This window comes from Dreissena polymorpha, chromosome 6 (genome assembly GCF_020536995.1).
Source record: "Dreissena polymorpha isolate Duluth1 chromosome 6, UMN_Dpol_1.0, whole genome shotgun sequence".
In the NCBI taxonomy this organism is placed as follows: domain Eukaryota; kingdom Metazoa; phylum Mollusca; class Bivalvia; order Myida; family Dreissenidae; genus Dreissena; species Dreissena polymorpha.
Window position 1 is genome coordinate 44,777,665 of NC_068360.1, and position 19,166 is coordinate 44,796,830.

Below are 19,166 nucleotides of genomic sequence, written 5' to 3' on the forward strand. Positions count from 1 at the left end.
ACCCGATATACCTCGCGAGTTGAAATGCAATGCATTAAAGTGAGTCTTCGCTTCCACTCCTCTCTATACTTTAACATGTTAACATGTTGACAGGAATATGGAAGTTAGTACTAAATATGAGAACATAGCCTTTAAGTGCAAACGTTCTCCCGCTGAAAATCTTCTGAAAATAAAAGGTGGACGCACAAACTGTATTGATGTCGAGATTGAGTGTAAAACTGTTCTATCTATTAAGCCTTTTCATTAGATATAAAATTGTTTCATGCTGAACACGCAGTAAAACAGTGTTACAAAGACGCGGACATGTTTCCAATGTTCTGGTCGTATTCTCAAATCAGCCACTGCAGTCAATGAAGTGTATTCATCTGTACTTGGCCGCAGGAAGTTTTATTTGAATTCTATTGGACGCTAACAAAGGTCAGGCTAAGGTGAAAAGCTGGCGTATACAGCTAACGCCGAAAAAGTTCCATTTAAAGTCTATTTTGCCTTGTATTATATTGCAGTAAGTTAAAAATCCCCAAAATGCTTTGTTTTAAAACAACTTTCAAATACAGGAACAAAACTTTGGTATTCTCATGAAAATATATTTCACATATGCATTTTTAGCTCATCTATTTTTTGAAAAAAATTATGAGCTATTGTCATCACCTTGGCGTCGGCGTCCGGTTAAGTTTTGCGTTTAGGTACACTTTTCTCATAAAGTATCAATGCTATTGCATTCAAACTTGGTACACTTACTAACTATCATGAGGGGACTGGGCAGGCAAAGTTAGATAACTCTGGCTTGCATTTTGACAGAATTATGTGCCCTTTTTATACTTAGAAAATTGAAAATTTTGGTTAAGTTTTGTGTTTAGGTCCATTTTATTCCTTAAGTATCAAAGCTATTGCTTTCATACTTGCAACACTTACTAACTATCATAAGGGGACTGTGCCGGCAAAGTTATGTAACTCTGACTGGCATTTTGACAGAATTATGTGCCCTTTTTATACTTAGAAAATTAAAAATTTGGTTAAGTTTTGTGTTTAGGTCCACTTTTTTCCTAAAGTATCAAAGCTATTGCTTTCATACTTGCAACACTTGTTTACTATCGTAAGGGGACTGTGCAGGCAAAGTTATGTAACTCTGACTGGCATTTTGACAGAATTATGGGCCCTTTATACTTGAAATTTTGGTTAAGTTTTGTGTTTTGGTCCACTTTACCCCTAAAGTATCATAAATATTGCTTTCATACTTGGAACACTTGCAAACTATCATAAGGGGACAGTAAAGGACAAGTTACATAACTCTGGTTGTCATTTTTACGGAATTACGGCCCTTTTTTGACTTAGTAACTTTGAATATATGGTTACATTTTGTTTAGATCCACTTTACTTCTAAAGTATCAAGGCTATTGCTTTTAAACTTTAAATACTTTCATGCTTTCATGAGGGTACTGTACCTGGCAAGTTGAATTTTACCTTGACCTTTGAATGACCTTGACTCTCAAGGTCAAATGATTAAATTTTGCAAAAATTGCCATAACTTCCTTATTTATGATTAGATTCGATTGATACTCTGACAAAACAACTCTTACCACATACCACAATTGACTCTGTCCAAACCATCTCCCCCCCCGACCCCCCCCCCCCTCCCCGAATTCCCTCTCAATCCCCCCCCCATTTTTTTTGTAAATTAAAGATCATCTAATAAATGACCACCACACCCGCACACTATGCCACCCCACCCCTTTCCCAAAAAAATATTTTTTATGCCTCCGGTAGGGTGGCATATAGCAGTTGAACTGTCCATCAGTATTTCAGTCAGTCTGTCTGTCCGTCCGAAAAAAAATTTAACATTGGCCATAACTTTTTCACTTTTTAAGATAGCAACTTGATATTTGGCATGCATGTGTATCTCATGGAGATGCACATTTTGAGTGGTGAAAGGTCAAGGTCATGCGTCAAGGTCAAATGTCAAATTTATGGTGTCTGTCCATCGGAAAACTTTAACATTGGCCATAACTTTTTCAATATTGAAGATAGCAACTTGATATTTGGCATGCATGTGTATCTCATGGAACTAAACATTTTGAGTGGTGAAAAGTGAAGGTGAAGGTCATCCTTCAAGGTCAAATGTCAAATATATGGCATCTGTCCGTCCGAAAACTTTAACATTGGCCATAACTTTTTTAATATTGAAGATAGCAACTTGATATTTGGCATGCAAGTGTATCTCATGAAGCTGCACATTTTGAGTGGTGGAAGTTCAAGGTCAAGGTCATCCTTCAAGGAAAAAATAAATAAAAATAAATTCAAAGCGGCGTTCTCATGAAGCTGCACATTTTGAGTGGTGGAAGTTCAAGGTCATACTTCAAGGTCAAAGTCATCCTTCAAGGTCAAAGGTCAACAAACAAATAAAAAAAATCAAAGCGGCGTTATCATGAAGCTGCACATTTTGAGGGGTGGAAGTTCAAGGTCAAGGTCATTCTTCAAGGTCAAGGTCATCCTTCAAGGTCAAAGGTAAAAAAAATCAAAGCGGCGTTATCATGATGCTACTCGTTGTGAGTGGTGTAGGTTCAAGGTCATCCTTCAAGGTCAAAGGTCAAACAAAATAAAAAAAAATCAAAGCGGCGTTATCATGAAGCTGCACATTTTGAGTGGTGGAAGTTCAAGGTCAAGGTCATCCTTCAAGGTCAATTTTTTTTTAATTTAAAAGCGGCGTTCTCATGAAGCTGCACATTTTGAGTGGTGGAAGTTCAAGGTCAAGGTTATCCGTCAAGGTCAAGAAAAAAAAATCAAAGCGGTGTTCTCATGAAGCTGCACATTTTGAGTGGTGGAAGTTCAAGGTCTAGGTCATTCTTCAAGGTCAAGGTCATCCTTCAAGGTCAAAGGTCAAAAAAATAATAATTTCAAAGCGGTGTTATCATGAAGCTGCACATTTTGAGTGGTGGAAGTTCAAGGTCAAGGTATCCTTCAAGGTCAAGGTCATCCTGCAAGGTCAAAGGTCAAAATAATAATATTTCAAAGTGGCCTCCTCATAAAGCTGTACGTTTTGAGTGGTGGAAGTTCAAGGTCAAGGTCATCCTTCAAGGTCAAAGGTAATTTTTTTTAATAAAAATTCAAAGCGGCGCAATAGGGGCATTGTGTTTCTGACAAACACATCTCTTTTCGTTTTTCAAACATGGTTAAAAAACACAAATATTTATTATTATTATTTTATTTTTGAAATACAGTCCAACCATCCCACCCAAGAATCCCCCCACACCCCCCACACTATGAACCCCTCTCCACTTCACCCCTCCCTTCTTTGTGATTGAAATTTAGATAAATCCCTACACCTTTAAAAAGAAAAATAGATGAGCGGTCTGTACCCGCAAGGCGGTGCTCTGGTTAAGTGTCACTATGACACAAGTTCAAAAGCTAAGTGGCCACAGGTGCTTGTTCAGGGACTACAAAACTTATCAATCTCAGATGAAACTTGGAACATCAAATATTGACACCATAGACTATGTGTAAACATTTAACATTTCATTTTGATTTCAATATTGAAACTGGAAACCAACATTTATCTCAACTTTTGATTAATTCAATATTTAAAAATAAAAACTAACATTAATCTCAAGTGTTTGACATTAATCTCAATATCCCTATTCCCTTCTGTAGCAGAAAGCCAGGATTATGCTGTCCCCGATGTCACCAAGTCAGCCCTGATGACTTTCCCGCAGGCACGCAAGCAGAACAACCTCGACAAGCCATCCCCACAGTATGACGCCCTCTACGCTGCAGCAGGCATTATCAGCAACCGGGTCCTCAATATACCCTCCCTACAGGCAAGTTAATGCATCAGAAGTTTTCTCATGTTGTTATAGATTTATAACTTGACATATATGGACAATATATATCACAAGTTAAAATCTTGATCACTATTGTCCTAAAACTAGGTCAATAGGTCAAATCTTGCTACCACTTTAGAGGCCATATAAATGACACAATTTTCCTGAAACTCTGTCAGAATGTTAATTTGGACAATTATTAGGTCAAATGTGAATCTAGGTCTTGTGCATTTAACCCATTAATGCCTAGCGTCTAGAAAAAAGGCCTTGGCAAACAGCGTAGACCCAGATGAGACGCTGCATAATGCGGCATCTCATCAGGGTCTGCGCTGTTTGCTTATAGGAATTTCTGTAAGAAATATTCTAAAAATGGAAATAAATTTACCAGACATCCCTAATTTTGGAAATGAATTGATACAATTTAGAAGGATGGGAGAGTCCACTAGGCATAAAAGGGTTAAACAAGGTAAATAAGTCAAATCTTAGAAAACCTTGCTGCCACTCTAGAGGCCACATTGATGACTCAATCTTGATGAAACTTGTTACATTTTTTTTTTAACAATATCTTTGCAGAGATTGCTTGTCGGTCTAAATACTATGTCATCAGGTCAAATCTTATGAAAATCTTGCTACCACTCTAGAGGCCATAGAATGTCTTATCTTGCCAGTATATTTGCTTGGTTGGCGTCTGCGTCATTTGCATTTAAAATCTAGGTCACTAGGTCAAATCAAAGAAAACCTCATTACCTTTCTAATCATTAATTAAGCTTTAGTATTATGTGAGACAATTCTAATAAATATTTAGTATATTAGTATGATTTATTGTCCTTTAATATAACATCCATGTGGGATCGTATTTTTTCTTCACATATTATACAAATATACAAAGTATACCTTTCTACAGAATTACACGCGTCTTTAACTCTAACCTGCATGTATTTCCTTTAATTTGACAGGGTGTGAGTGGCAACAATGTATATGCTGTTCCCAATGCGGAGCTGCTTCTCAGCATTGAAGTTTCTGTCTGCAAATTCCCACGCGGGAATCTGCGCTTTATCGAGGTGTTGGGCCAGGGCCAGTTTGGAGATGTAGGCAGGGGGAACACCCTGTGTTTGTTAAGGGAGAGCAATCTTAATGTGTGTGTTAGGAGAGAGAGATTATGAGTAAAGAACTGTCATATCTTTATAACCAGACTTCAAAATCCTAACAATATGTGATGCGCTCTTCTTGTATATACGCAATTGACTATCATATAAATTTAAACAAAAACAGATATAAAAAAGACAATCATTGCGTAATATTATTGTTTTAGTATTGGCATTATTAAATATTAGCTACATGCCAGTTAAATACCTTAGATGGACATATAATTTTGCAAAAACAGACACAAACTAATTACTGCTAATAAATTTTAATTCAATGTCTCCGTAAATGTATAAAATGTACAATACCTGGGTTATGTAGTTTCCTTAACAAAAAAAAACATTTCAATATTCATCTACAACCCTGTAAAACGTATCTATCCATACCCATGTAGGATCACCTGTGTGTTACATGTAATTATCAATCCATTCCATGTAGGTTCACCTGTTTGAAAACTTATCAATCCATTCCATGTAGGTTCACCTGTGTGAAAACTTATCAATCCATTCCATGTAGGTTCACCTGTGTGAAAACTTATCACTCCATTCCCATGTAGGTTCCCTGTGTGAAAACTTATCAATCCATTCCATGTAGGTTCACCTGTGTGATAACTTATCAATCCATTCCATGTAGGTTCACCTGTGTGAAAACTTATCAATCCATTCCATGTAGGTTCACCTGTGTGATAACTTATCAATCCATTCCATGTAGGTTCACCTGTGTGAAAACTTATCACTCCATTCCCATGTAGGTTCGCCTGTTTGATAACTTATCAATCCATTCCCTGGTAGGTTCACCTGTGTGATAACTTATCAATCCATTCCCATGTAGGTTCGCCTGTTTGATAACTTATCAATCCATTCCCTGGTAGGTTCACTTGTGTGATAACTTATCAATCCATTCCCATGTAGGTTCGCCTGTTTGATAACTTACCAATCCATTCCATGTAGGTTCACCTGTGTGAAAACTTATCACTCCATTCCCATGTAGGTTCGCCTGTTTGATAACTTATCAATCCATTCCCTGGTAGGTTCACCTGTGTGATAACTTATCAATCCATTCCCATGTAGGTTCGCCTGTTTGATAACTTATCAATCCATTCCATGTAGGATCACCTGTGTGAAAACTTATCACTCCATTCCCATGTAGGTTCCCTGTGTGATAACTTATCAATCCATTCCCATGTAGATTCACAAGTGTGATAACTTATCAATCCATTCCTATGCAGGTTCACCTGTGTGATAACTTATCAATCCATTCCCTGGTAGGTTCACCTGTGTGATAACTTATCAATCCATTCCCATGTAGATTCACCTGTGTGATAACTTATCAATCCATTCCTATGCAGGTTCACCTGTGTGATAACTTATCAATCCATTCCTATGTAGGTTCACCTGTGTGATAACTTATCAATCCATTCCCATGTAGGTTCACCTGTGTGATAACTTATCAATTTGTTTTTATATAGGTTCACCTGTGCGATAACTTATCACTCATTCCCATATAGGTTCACCTGTGTGATAACTTATCAATCCATTCACATTTAGGTTCACCTGTGTGATGCAGTGAACATGAGTCACTTTGTTGAGGAGGACTTCATAATGAACCGCACACTGTCCAGACCGTGCCTGGTGGCCTTGAAAATACTCAGAACCAACGCAGAGGACAGAGCCAGGTTGGTAGGCACACAGTCATCTTGGGGTGGGAGGGGACAGAGCCATGTTGGTTGGCCCACCTTAAAATGTTCATTACTTTTTATTTAGAAACAACTGAGTTGATCAAAACGTTAACAAGCCGACTAACTAAAATATAAAAAGGAACATGATATAAAATCCTTGCAAAATATTTTAGCTGATGTATTTTATTTTGCTATAAAAACAAATAATTTTAAGAACAGTCCACTCTCGTTATCTCGACATCGGATATCTCAATATTCTCGATATGTCGAAGTGAGCTCAATGTCCCAACTTTTTTCCTTCTTTATCTATATAAATATACATCGCATATCTTGATTTTCGTTATGTCGAATAATTCGATATCTCGATATAAAATTTTGTCCTTAGTCCCGATTTTACATGTATTTACTGTGGTTTATCTCGAAGTGCAAATAACTGTTCCAGTGTCGGCAAAAGGTGAGAAATTTTTTCTTTGATACTTCACCGTCCCGCTTCGCCGGGCTGCTCCCGATACACGTGTGTAATGTCGTTAGCCATTAACACTTGAGGAAGGCCTGTCACTTTAACATCAATTAACTGCAATTAATACACAGCTTGCCGAAAGACTAATTGTTTTTACAAACACCATTCCAAAATGCATTGAGTTATATTTTTGCGTATATAAACCGTCGCAAATTTGCAGAATGTTGTTCTATCATTGAACTCCAACAGTCATTTTCATTAGCATTTCAAACTACAAAATGTACATGTACAGTTCAGTCATCCGGAACGTGATTTACGCATGTTCAGATGGAAAACCCTCGTCTTGATTGGACGTCAATTGCATCATAACTTAAAATAGCAACATTACCGGATGTTTACACGACAGTTTAGAAAAATTATAACCGCATGTGTTCATGCAATTGTGTAATAGGTAAAACGTCATTTTAAGCATTTAAATAGCAAAATTAATCGTGCTTGTAAAAAACGCGTATATATCAGGTACAGAGTATTATGCCACACAGTGACGGCTTTAGTTAGACCTCTAAGCAGGTATTTAGATGTTAAAAACAAGGTAAATTTTCGTCTCATTTTTTCGTTGAATCGGATATCTCGAACTCTCGTTATCTCGATATTTTTTCTTGTTCCCGCCAACTTCGAGATAACGAGAGTGGACTGTAATTGCAAAAACAAAACCAACAAGAAACCGTCTGAGACGGGTGATGCTCCCCAAAGTTGTTTTTTTGTCGCAATATTGCACTATATATTCAGATAAAAGGAAACGTCTTGAGGGGCATAGCTTTGGACAAAATAATATGATGGATGGTTTAGCAACTTAAAAATTTCAAAGGGCCAAAACTCTCTAAATAAATCATCTAACCAGAACCCACAAATAACATGCGCATCTTCTCAAGGTAGTTAAGCTTCCCGTAAAGCTTCATTGAATTCCAGTCATTAGTTGCTGAGAAATTGTCCGGACAAGAATTGCACTATATGTAAAGTTAATGGAAAATTTCAAAGGGCCATAAGTCTGTGAAAAATCATCGGACCATAAGTGGCTGATAATATGCACATCTCCTCTTGGTATTGAAGCTTCCCATAAAGTTTCATTGAATTCCAGTCATTAGTTGCTGAGAAATTGCCCTGACAAGAATTGCACAATATGTACAGTAAATGGAAAATTTCAAAGGGCCATAAGTCTATGAAAACTCATCGGACCATAACTGGCTGATAATATGCACATCTCCTTTTGGTAGTGAAGCTTCCCATAAAGTTTCATTGAATTCCAGTCATTAGTTGCTGAGAAATAGCCTGGACAAGAATTGCACTATATGTACAGTTAATGGAAAATTTCAAAAGGTCATAACTCTGTGAAAAATCATCTGACTAGAACCCACTGATAATATGCACATGTCCTCTTGTAAGTGAAGCATCCCATAAAGTTTCATTGAATTCCGGTCATTAGTTGCTGAGAAATAGCCCGGACAAGAATTGCACTATATGTACAGTTAATGGAAAATTTCAAAGGGCCATAACTCTGTGAAAAATCATCGGACCATAACCGGCTGATAATATGCACATCTCCTCTTGGTAGTGAAGCTTTCCATAAAGTTTCATTGAATTCCGGTCATTAATTGCTGACAAATAGCCTGGACAAAAATTGTGCACGGACGGATGGACACACGCACGGACAGAGGAAGTGGCGACTACATGCTCCCCCCAAAACTTTTGGGGGAGCATAAAGTTAATGACAGTTTACTTTATATCTGGCTGTTAAAAAACTCCTAGCGGCTACCTATTGGTCTAATTGCACGTGCATAAAGTGTCATCCCAGGTTAGCCTTTGCAGTCCATACAAGCTAATCAGGGACAACACTTTCCCACTAACCTGGATATTTGTATATAAGAGACTTCCTTTATATGTTTATTTGACTCATATGTTAATTTGGTTCACATGTTTATTCGGTTCGTATGTTTATTTGACTCATATGTTAATTTGGTTCACATGTTTATTTGGCTCACTTGTTTATTCGGCTCATATGTTTATTTGGCTCATATGTTAATTTGGTTCACATGTTTATTTGGCTCACTTGTTTATTCTGCTCATATGTTTATTCAGCTCATATGTTTATTCTTCCCATATGTTTATTTTGCTCATATGTTAATTCGGCCCATATGTTTCTTCTGTGATTTACAGGGCAGACTTTCTGAAGAAGATCAAGATAATGTCCCAACTACGGGACCCCAACATCGTGCTTGTTCTGGGCGTGTGTACGGGGGAGGAGCCACTGTGTATGATAGTAGAGTACATGAAGTATGGAGACCTCAACCAGTTCCTGCTGGACCATGTGCTGGAGACGCCCTCAGCGCAGGCTGTCAATGCTTAAATACTCAGGTGAGTCATTGAGACGCCCTCCGTGCAGGCTATCAATGCTTAAATATTCAGGTGAGTCATTGAGACGCTCTTTGCGCAAGCTATCAACACTAAAATACTCCTGTGAGTCACAGACTGGAGTTGTTTAATAGACTACCCTAATCATCACGTCAACCCACATAGAACTAAATTAATCCATTTATATTAAAAGCAATGCACTTATAATCCTCTTTATTCAAATCAACGCACTTATAATCAAGTCAATCCACTATGTCTTACACCATTCACTTATAATCAACTACTATTGAAATCAATACACTTGTTATCAAACCAATCCACACATAGTCAAACCACTGAGCGCAATTAACCGTTTTCCACTCGGAAGCAAAGTAAAAATGGCTTCTGCAACCAACATAAAACCAGAACAGCCTGCGAGTAATTCGCAGTCTGTTCAGGTTTTATTCTGTTTGCTTCTCATCAGTATCTTATGGTGAAGCCATTTTAAACTTTATTATATTAAAAATGACTTAATTTGAAGTTGATTTTCTAAAGGACTTCAAATGCGTAAAAATGCTTTTATAAGGGGTAAAGGGTTAAGTTGTTTTGCTGTTGTATGACACTTTGTTTCTACGGAGTCTTCAGATCAATGACATCATATTATTAAACAATTATTACACTTTTAACATCTTTTCATGCACTTTCTGAGTATTTGAACTCGCCAGATCACACTTGTGGTCAGTCTATTTCTAGCATTGTTCATCGTATGTCCTAAATGTTGTTGGCACTTTAGTGTTTGCATTTTATATCTTCATAAAACTTGGTCAGAAAATCTATCTTGATAACATCTAGAACAAATTCAAATCTGGGTCATGTGCATCCAAAAACTTAGTAACCATGTGAAATCTTAGAAAAACTTTATTAACACTTTAGAAGCAACCTCACTGAAACTTATGAAAGTATGAATCTGGGTCACATGTATCAAAAAAATTGGCCACTTGGTGTAATCATTGAAAACTCATACTACCACTCAAGAAGCTACATTTCAGGCTCAATCTTGACTTAGCATAATCAAAATGTTTATCTTGACAATATTTACGCCATGATTTAATTTTAGTCAAGAGGGGTTCTAAAACCAGGTCACCCTTACAAGTCTTCAACAATTGGTCCTAGATGAACTTTGCACTTCAGGGCCATTATTGCCCTCTTGTTTGTTACAAAGATGCTTTTGTTCAGAATTTAATTTCCAATATTGTTATTACATACCATAAAATATATCTCACAGTATTGTTAGTGCAAACCATATATTGCACATTTTAGTTACGGGTGCCTGATTTACGTGGCGTCCCAAATTGCCTCTGGCATGAAGTACCTCGAGTCACTGAACATGGTGCATCGTGATCTCGCTGTGCGCAACTGCCTTGTTGGCATGAACTTCACGATCAAGATTTCAGACTTTGGGATGAGTCAGATTTTGTACAGTGCTGACTATTACAAGATAGAGGGACGAGCTGTGCTTCCGATAAGATGGATGGCCTGGGAGTCTATACTACTGGTAAAGTGGCGTCAAATCTTAAAAGAGACTCACATGATTTACCTCAGTTTTGTGGGAGAACTTATTGATAAATTTATTGAGTTTTGAAATACAAATGTTTCATATAGTTTCAAATTTGAGTGAATTCAATGTGTACATGTCACTGGTAAAATAACAGAGGACCATGAATAAAATGTTACAAAAAAGGGATTTGAAAGTAATGTGCAAATAAAATTGTTCATTCAAATTGTAAATTGAAATCAGAAAATGATACTTCAGATTGTGTTTAACTATTTGATTAAGACAGGGTAAACTTAACTGGGAAATAAACTGTGTAGGGCCCTCCTAAAATACTAAAATTGTGTTCTGGAAACTTGCAGTATGAAATTTATTAAAATCTTTTAATATTAAACATATTTCAAGCACATTCATTTAAAGTACATATTTCTTCAATTACACCGAATGGTTGTACAGCTTAATTTTTTTCCACACTGAAAAATGACAACTCGCGGGAATAAAGTATTTATGGAAAAATACATAAACATTTACAAGATAGCTTACCTTCTTTGGTATATATTTAAGGGCAAGTTTACAACAAAGTCAGATGTCTGGTCATTTGGAGTGACGCTGTGGGAAATATTGACTTTTGCCCGTGATCCGCCATATCATAAACTAAGTGATGATCAAGTGATCGCCAATGTGGGACATTTCTATAGAAGTGACGGACAGCAGATGCTTCTACCACAGCCCATCGTGTGCTCCTGTGAGATTTACGACATGATGGTCGAATGGTGGGACCGCTCCGACTGTGAGTGACCCACATTCAAAGACATTCACATGTTCTTGTTACGAAAGAACATGGGATACAATCCAAAGGATGAAAAGTTGAACCAATTAAAAGTTCCAGTGTGTTAGCTATGGAGAACATATACAGAAATTCAATTGTGACAGCTAAGCTGTTGACTCGATCAATTCTCTGCCAATAATTGGAAGCAAAATTTAGTGTTGTGAGAAAAGCACTCATTTCACATAGTGCTCTTTCTTTGTAAACAGTAATGTCAAAGGTTAAAACTAAGGAGATCCAAATGAAAGTAACATATGAGCACATGGCTTGGTCCTGGTGTTTTAACCTATTATTAAAAGAAAGCCTGAAGCCTTCATCATTTCTGTTAGTGTGCCATTGTGCTATTGATTAAAAAACGTCTCAGTCTACAACTAGAGTAAATGATATCTTTCTGAAGTGCTAACCATTATATTATTATATGTCCTGTTTATATTTTTAAATGTTTTGAAAAAAATCTACAAATACTTATGTTAATAAAAGTTAGAATAAACGCATCTATTTATGAAAGGTCCATGCTGTCCATTGCCGGTATAAATCTGAATATAAAAATATTGTATTAAAGAAAAAGAATAACATGCAGATATTATACGTATTAATAGATTACAGTTGTATATAGGCAGACTGCATTTGTAACATTAGTACATGCAGGTGTTACAAGATGGTCAAGTTGATAAAAGTGCAATGTGTTCCATGTTTATGTCAGAATAGTATTTGTGTGATACATTATGCTCGGAATACTTTAACATCTGATAGCTTGTTTAATGTTCATATCCAGCAATGTCTTATGATAACTTTATCATTCTTTGTATTCTTTATAACATCGTTTTACATTTGTGTATCAGTGTAAAGAATCAAATTGCTATCATGTAATTATTTGTTACAAGTTGTTAGTGCCATTTTTGTATTGTTGTTGTTTATTTTATGTAAACCCATAATTGTTCTGAAAAAGTTTTCATGTATAGACCTTCAAAATGTTTGGAGCTGCTTCATGCGAAAATGGGTCTTATAACATAGCTCCAGACCAGTCGGACCATTCACTCAGTCAGGGCAGGAGCTACCCTGTCTGCTAATGAAACCACCAAATCTTGCCTGACTTTATAGCAGACAGGGCGGATTCTAATCAGACTGGGCTTATGCGCAGGCTGGTTTTGTGCTATGTTGGCAGCATATGGCATAAGACCCATTTTTGCATGTTGCTTGTAATTTTATGCTTGCTTGTTGATACATGTATTCTCACTCATTACTAAACAGTGTACACTTTATTGAATACGTCATTCCCAATTGACTTCTTTTTGTTCAGTGTCCTTAACAGAATCATACTATGCCATATGGTTGTTACATGGACACATTAACACGTTGGTTTATACATTTCCTTCTGATCATGAAATCCAGTCAATGTATACAAATTATGTGTACAGCTATGAGTGCTGCTGATGATTTTTCTTACACGATAAAGCTGTAACCAGAGCCTGTTTATTTGGTAAACAGAACATATTTATTTATTTTATATACTCATAGTGGTATCTGATAATACAAAAAAAGCTTAAAGAACATTTAAAGCGGGTATATACGATTTTTATATGTGCTGAATTGTAAAATATTGATACAAATATGTTATAATAACACACAATTTGCAAGAAAAATGATACATTTAAGACGAATTTCATAAAATACAGCAAATACAAATTAGCGCCCCGAGCCGATTGTGACGAAGATAATTCGTAATTATTTTCCTACAATAACCGATGCATTCGTCTTTTTTGTAAGTGTTCATGTGTCGTATGAATCGATATCGCTGCAGGAATTTCAAATGAACCGTTAAACTAAATTTAGATTCACATCGTACATGCATGATATACATGCTGGCGAATTCGGCTGTACAGCCTTTTTCGATTTCAGAATTAAATATCTGGCTTATTTAGCATTTTTCGACACATGTTCTTCTTAACTTTTATTTTAGTTTATATTGAAATATATGTATAATAAGTTTTTTACACATTTTATATTTATTACTAAATATTTGATAAGATCGTATATACCCGCTTTAAACGATTGCAGGAAAATATTTGATTTACTTATTTTTTATTACTATGTCTGCATGTCAGCATGAACTGTTTACTTTAAAAAAAGATAAATATAACATCCTCCACATAAATATAACAGCATCCACAGTATTAATACAGTGGGAGGTATGTTTATTTTCTGCCATTTACTCCTCAGTTATCTCACTTTAAGGGCTGCAATTATGTTTTATATCAAGTGTTGTAATTATTGTGGTATATTATGTATTTCTTGTTGTGCAAATTGGGAAGAATTACATTTCAAAATGTTTTCTTTTTAATACCGTATCTGTAGCAACCGCAGACATATTTTTTAAATTAAAGTTATCTTGTTCTTTTTTATTTTTTCTAAAAGAGATTGAAAAGACAATTAAATAACTTTTTGAGTTTTTGGAATATCTTAAGTAGAACCAAAGTTATGAGCTTTTAAAGTTTTAAACTTTGCGTCGCTTTTATGAATTCTCTCCCAATACTTTAGTCCAGTACTATCATGTCTTCGCGGAACCTTTTCGAAGAAATATTTTAGTTAAATTGCTATAACTTTTTTATTTATGAATCAAATGTCATAATATTTGGTAGTCTAATGTATTTTTTCATGATCTATCCATTGCAGCAACTTTCAATGCAGTATCTCCACTCATTACCAAGATAATTGCTTATTACTACAGAAAAAAATTGCAAAAAAACAACAAATATGTTTACCAACTTTATTCAAGATCTTTTTTTATACGTATTATAGTTTTGTTCAGTTTTTTTGCATAATCAAACATGCTATGGTATATTCAAACAATATATCAATAATTCAATAACACATGTTATATAATAGATACATTAATCTTAAGTGTAATAAAGATATGAACATCAGCTGCAACAATGTAAGCCCTGCAATACAACTTGAACGAATTTCATTGTGTAATATATGTAACACTTGCTTAAAAAATAAGGGGTTGTCAATCTGTGAATTCATACATCTATAGTAGCAGCTGAATTTATTGTTTAAATGCAACAGCACATTTATGTGAAAAAACACTCTTTGTATTTGTTATACAGTTCATTGAGTTCAATGTAATCCTTGAAGAACCTCTGGCGCCCCGGGTTCATGCATTCAACTTTTGGTGTGATGCAAAATGCACAAGCTCCAAAACAAGTCCATTTTTAATGTCTACATTTGACAGTCTCGGAGGACACTCTTCAGCTTTGCACAGCCATGAATGAAATCTTAACGTTGTATTCTTGACAGAACGGACCAGGGTGTATGTCTCCGTCACACTGCATAGTTGGTTTCTGAAATGAAAAATAAATATATATATATAATATATATATATAATTATGTTGCAGCGATTTTCCTCCTTCTTTATAAAGTACCGGTAAACGGTACTTTCCCAATCGAACGAAAATTACCAAATTCCCAAAACGGTACTTTCCCAATCGAGCGAAAATTCCCAAATTCCCAATCGGCATCTGGAAAAATCCCAATCAGCGTCCGAATTTTTTCTCAAAACGATAGAAAGTTTCGTAAAAAAAACAACTTTCGGCGAGCGAACAAAGAAAATCGTATAGTTGTGTGTAACCACGCGCTCGATTAATTTCGGGTTTTATTATTCAGCGCATTCAATCAATAGAGTTGTTACTGTTTCCGGTTCTTTTGCCAGGCAGCCAGCGTACTGTTTTACGTCGGTTTGTAACCTTATCGTAGTTTGAAATGAGTCATAATAGCAAATATTATGCCAAAAAACCAATCGGAACCATCAATCACAGGACACATTGACAGCAATAATGATGCTGTGCAGGGAGGGATGCAAGCAACTGAGTGATGATTAAACATCAAAGATTGTTGAAATTTCACAAAAATGAAAGAGAGAGACATTGCTTTAAAAGAGATTGAAACAACTAGTAATTGATTTGGTGTGTTCTTTATAATATTTTGTTATTTATATAAACTTTATAACTTAATGGTCATTAAGGCATGCCTGCAAATGATTATTTAAATGGGTATGTTCAATTAAGTATGAACTGTATGATGTATTCAATAAGACCCAAACTTCACGACGCGATTTTCCCAATTTCAGGATTTCACGACTCGATTTTTCCCAATTTTGAGGTTTTCACGATTCAATTTTTCCCAATCGGACCGGTACGGGTACTTTTCCCAATTGGACAAGGAAAATCGCTGTGTTGTATTTTTATTGTATTTACAACCCAACATAATCAGTATACAATAAAAATACAGCTCTAGATTGTAAATGAAGATGTATTTTATTTAACTGACATAGTGCTCTTCAAAATAACATTAAACATATCTGTGTGAATTTTAATAAAATAATAACAGTAAATGCCATTACAATATGATTTGTCTACTTAAAAGCCATGTAATGCTTATATGAATTGATTTCTGGTTTATAATATAAATCAAATCTCTTATTTATGCAAGGTTAACCAATTTATGCCTAGCGTCTAGAAAAAAGGCATTGGCAAACAGTGTAGACCCAGATGAGACGCTGCACGATGTGGCGTCTCATCTTGATCTGCGCTGTTTGCTTAAAGGAATTTCTGTAAAAAATATTCTAAATATAGAAATAAATATACTAGACATCCCTAACTTTGGAAATAAATTAATCCAATTTAGAAGGATGGTTGAGTCCACTAGGCATAAATGGGTTAAGAAACAAGTTGGCTTAAGTTAAGGACTAGGGTTAACAAGATTTCTTGAAAGATTAACAGGGTAATAGTAATACTGTGATACATAAAACAAACTCATACATCGAATACATAACATAAATAGTCGTTTTGAAACATGAACTTTTAGTTTTAAAACGATTTTTCTAGGAAACTTACGTTTTCAAAATGTTATCAATAACGGGTCACAAACTGTGACGATGACATACATCATCGTAAAATCAACAAAACAATGCAATGCTTTATTTACATTAAATACATCGCATTCTTATTTAAATCAAACAAAAAACATTATTTTATTTGTTTGCAAGCGATAGTTACCTGTTTCGAACAATTAAATCGATATATTTATCGATTCAACTACAGCGAGTAAACAATTTTGGAATTTTTCAAGATGGCGTCGTATGGAAAAAAAATCTCAACCGCGTGGCCTTGATGACCCCGCACTCTCGAATCACGATGCGATCGTCAATTTCTACTCAATTTTAACAATTTATACACCATTTTAACCAGCAGAAATTGAATTTTTTTACGATATATGCCGCTATTATGAATTTTCTATACTTTTCGTTCCATTTTCGTCTAACTTTAGGGCTTTATTGTTTCATTATTTTTTGTCGTAGAACTAAGCGGCTTACATCATTGTAAACAACAATCTTTTATTTGATTGGTCAAATGAAAATCATTTGCATATGTTACGAAACTACGATCGCATTCAACTTTGATTTCACACATGTTTACTAAAACGCCGCCGGGAGCTCGCTCGATACCGACGCTTCAAAGCATCCAATAGTCAAACTAATTATCAATAGTCTTAATCAACAAACAATGAACAAATAATAAAGAAATTTATATCATTGTAAAGTTTATTAATTAAGCTTTAATTACATAGCATTTTCATTATTTTTGCATGATAATTACTTATTGAAATATTGGTTAGAAGTTAACAACCCCTCGGAAATCGATACGATATCGATAAATTCTAGTGGGCTTATCAGGTCTTCTGTGGTTGCTAGTATCTGTAGTATACAACGGGCTAACTCCATTAATGTGCATGTGAGTTTAGTTCTTTTTAAAGCGCCTTAATCACCTTATTACCTCCCTTGGCCACATCATGATATCTTGGAGTGATCTCCCTTTTTCTGTTTGTTCATTCCTGCGTAATATCAACAATTTGTGAATAATTGGACTTTTTTGCCTTTGGGGCCCAGAAAAAGTATCGGGGTTAATTCAAGCTATTGTTGAAGAATGATTTCATTTCATCTAAAATAGCACGCCTTCCTTGGAACATCACAAACAAACTGCATTTTGTAGGAAAATACTTTACTTTAAGCTGCTACACATTGTGATGCTCCTTTGCAAAAGATGGATTCAATTGCAGGCTTTTTTAAATTTGACTTAATTTTTTTGTTTTAAAAAGGCTTAGCCCTTTGCTGTATACATGCTGTGCTTGCATTTTTTCATTGTTTGCACGTGTGAGTTCCAGTAAGAATAGAACACATGCAGTGTGTTATTATTGATGTATGTGGTCAGCTTATTTTCATCACCGTGCTGGTACACACTTTGTGTTGTAATTTACTTGCCGTTCTCTTCATGAACCCATTTATGCCTAGTGGACTCTCCCATCCTTCTAAATTGGATCAATTTATTTCCAAAATTAGTACATTTATTTCTATATTAAGAATATTTCTTACAGAAATTCCTTCAAGCAAACAGCTCAAACCCAGATGAGACGCCCGCATTATGCAGCATCTCATCTGGGTCTACGCTGTTTGCCAAGGCTTTTTATGCCCCCTTTCGAAGAAGAAGGGGTATATTGCTTTGCACATGTCGGTCGGTCTGTCGGTCCGTCCACCAGGTGGTTTCCGGATGATAACTCAAGAGCGCTTGGGCCTAGGATCATGAAACTTCATAGGTACATTGATCATGACTCGCAGATGACCCCTATTAATTTTGAGGTCACTAGGTGACCTGAAATAGTAAAATGGTTTCCGGATGATAACTCAAGAACGCATACGCCTAGGATCATGAAACTTTATAGGTAGATTGATCATGACTCGCAGATGACCCCTATTGATTTTGAGGTCACTAGGTCAAGGTCACGGTGACCCGAAATAGTAAAATGGTTTCCAGATGATAACTCAAGAACGCATACGCCTAGGATCATGAAACTTCGTTAGATAGATCATGACTCGCAGATGACCTCTATTGATTTCGAGGTCACTAAGTCAAAGGTCAAGGTGACCCAAAATAATAAAATGGTTTTCGGATGATAACTCAAGAACGATTGTATATTTATAGTAATGCTTTTCACACTTATATTTATATTATATTTACACTGGTAATAATGACCTCATAATGTAGCCCAGGGTGGAAGAATGAAGCTAACAGCTCAACATAACAATGTGGTGCCGGGTGTATTCTACATGAGCCATTAACCCCTTTACCACTTCATTTCCAACCCCTAGATACTGGTGAGCAGGCTGTTCTGGGTTTTTTGCTGTTTGCACATGGCCATTTTCACTTTGCTTCTGAGTGGGAAAGGGTTAACATAGCAATTAACAGGAA

General features: G+C 35.8%; 1 long non-coding RNA gene and 1 pseudogene across 1 annotated transcript; one reads left to right on the top strand and one right to left on the bottom strand.

The window, feature by feature from the left end:
- The window catches only part of LOC127833466 (discoidin domain-containing receptor 2-like), a 32,331-nt pseudogene extending 20,023 nt beyond the window's left edge, over positions 1-12,308 (top strand).
- A 2,307-nt stretch (positions 12,309-14,615) lies between these two features.
- Positions 14,616-17,610, bottom strand: LOC127833472 (uncharacterized). Its single transcript, XR_008027431.1, has 2 exons — positions 16,920-17,610; positions 14,616-15,206 (listed from the first exon to the last, which is right to left on the bottom strand). It is a non-coding gene; the product is annotated as an uncharacterized LOC127833472 (long non-coding RNA).
- Positions 17,611-19,166: the final 1,556 nt, after the last annotated feature.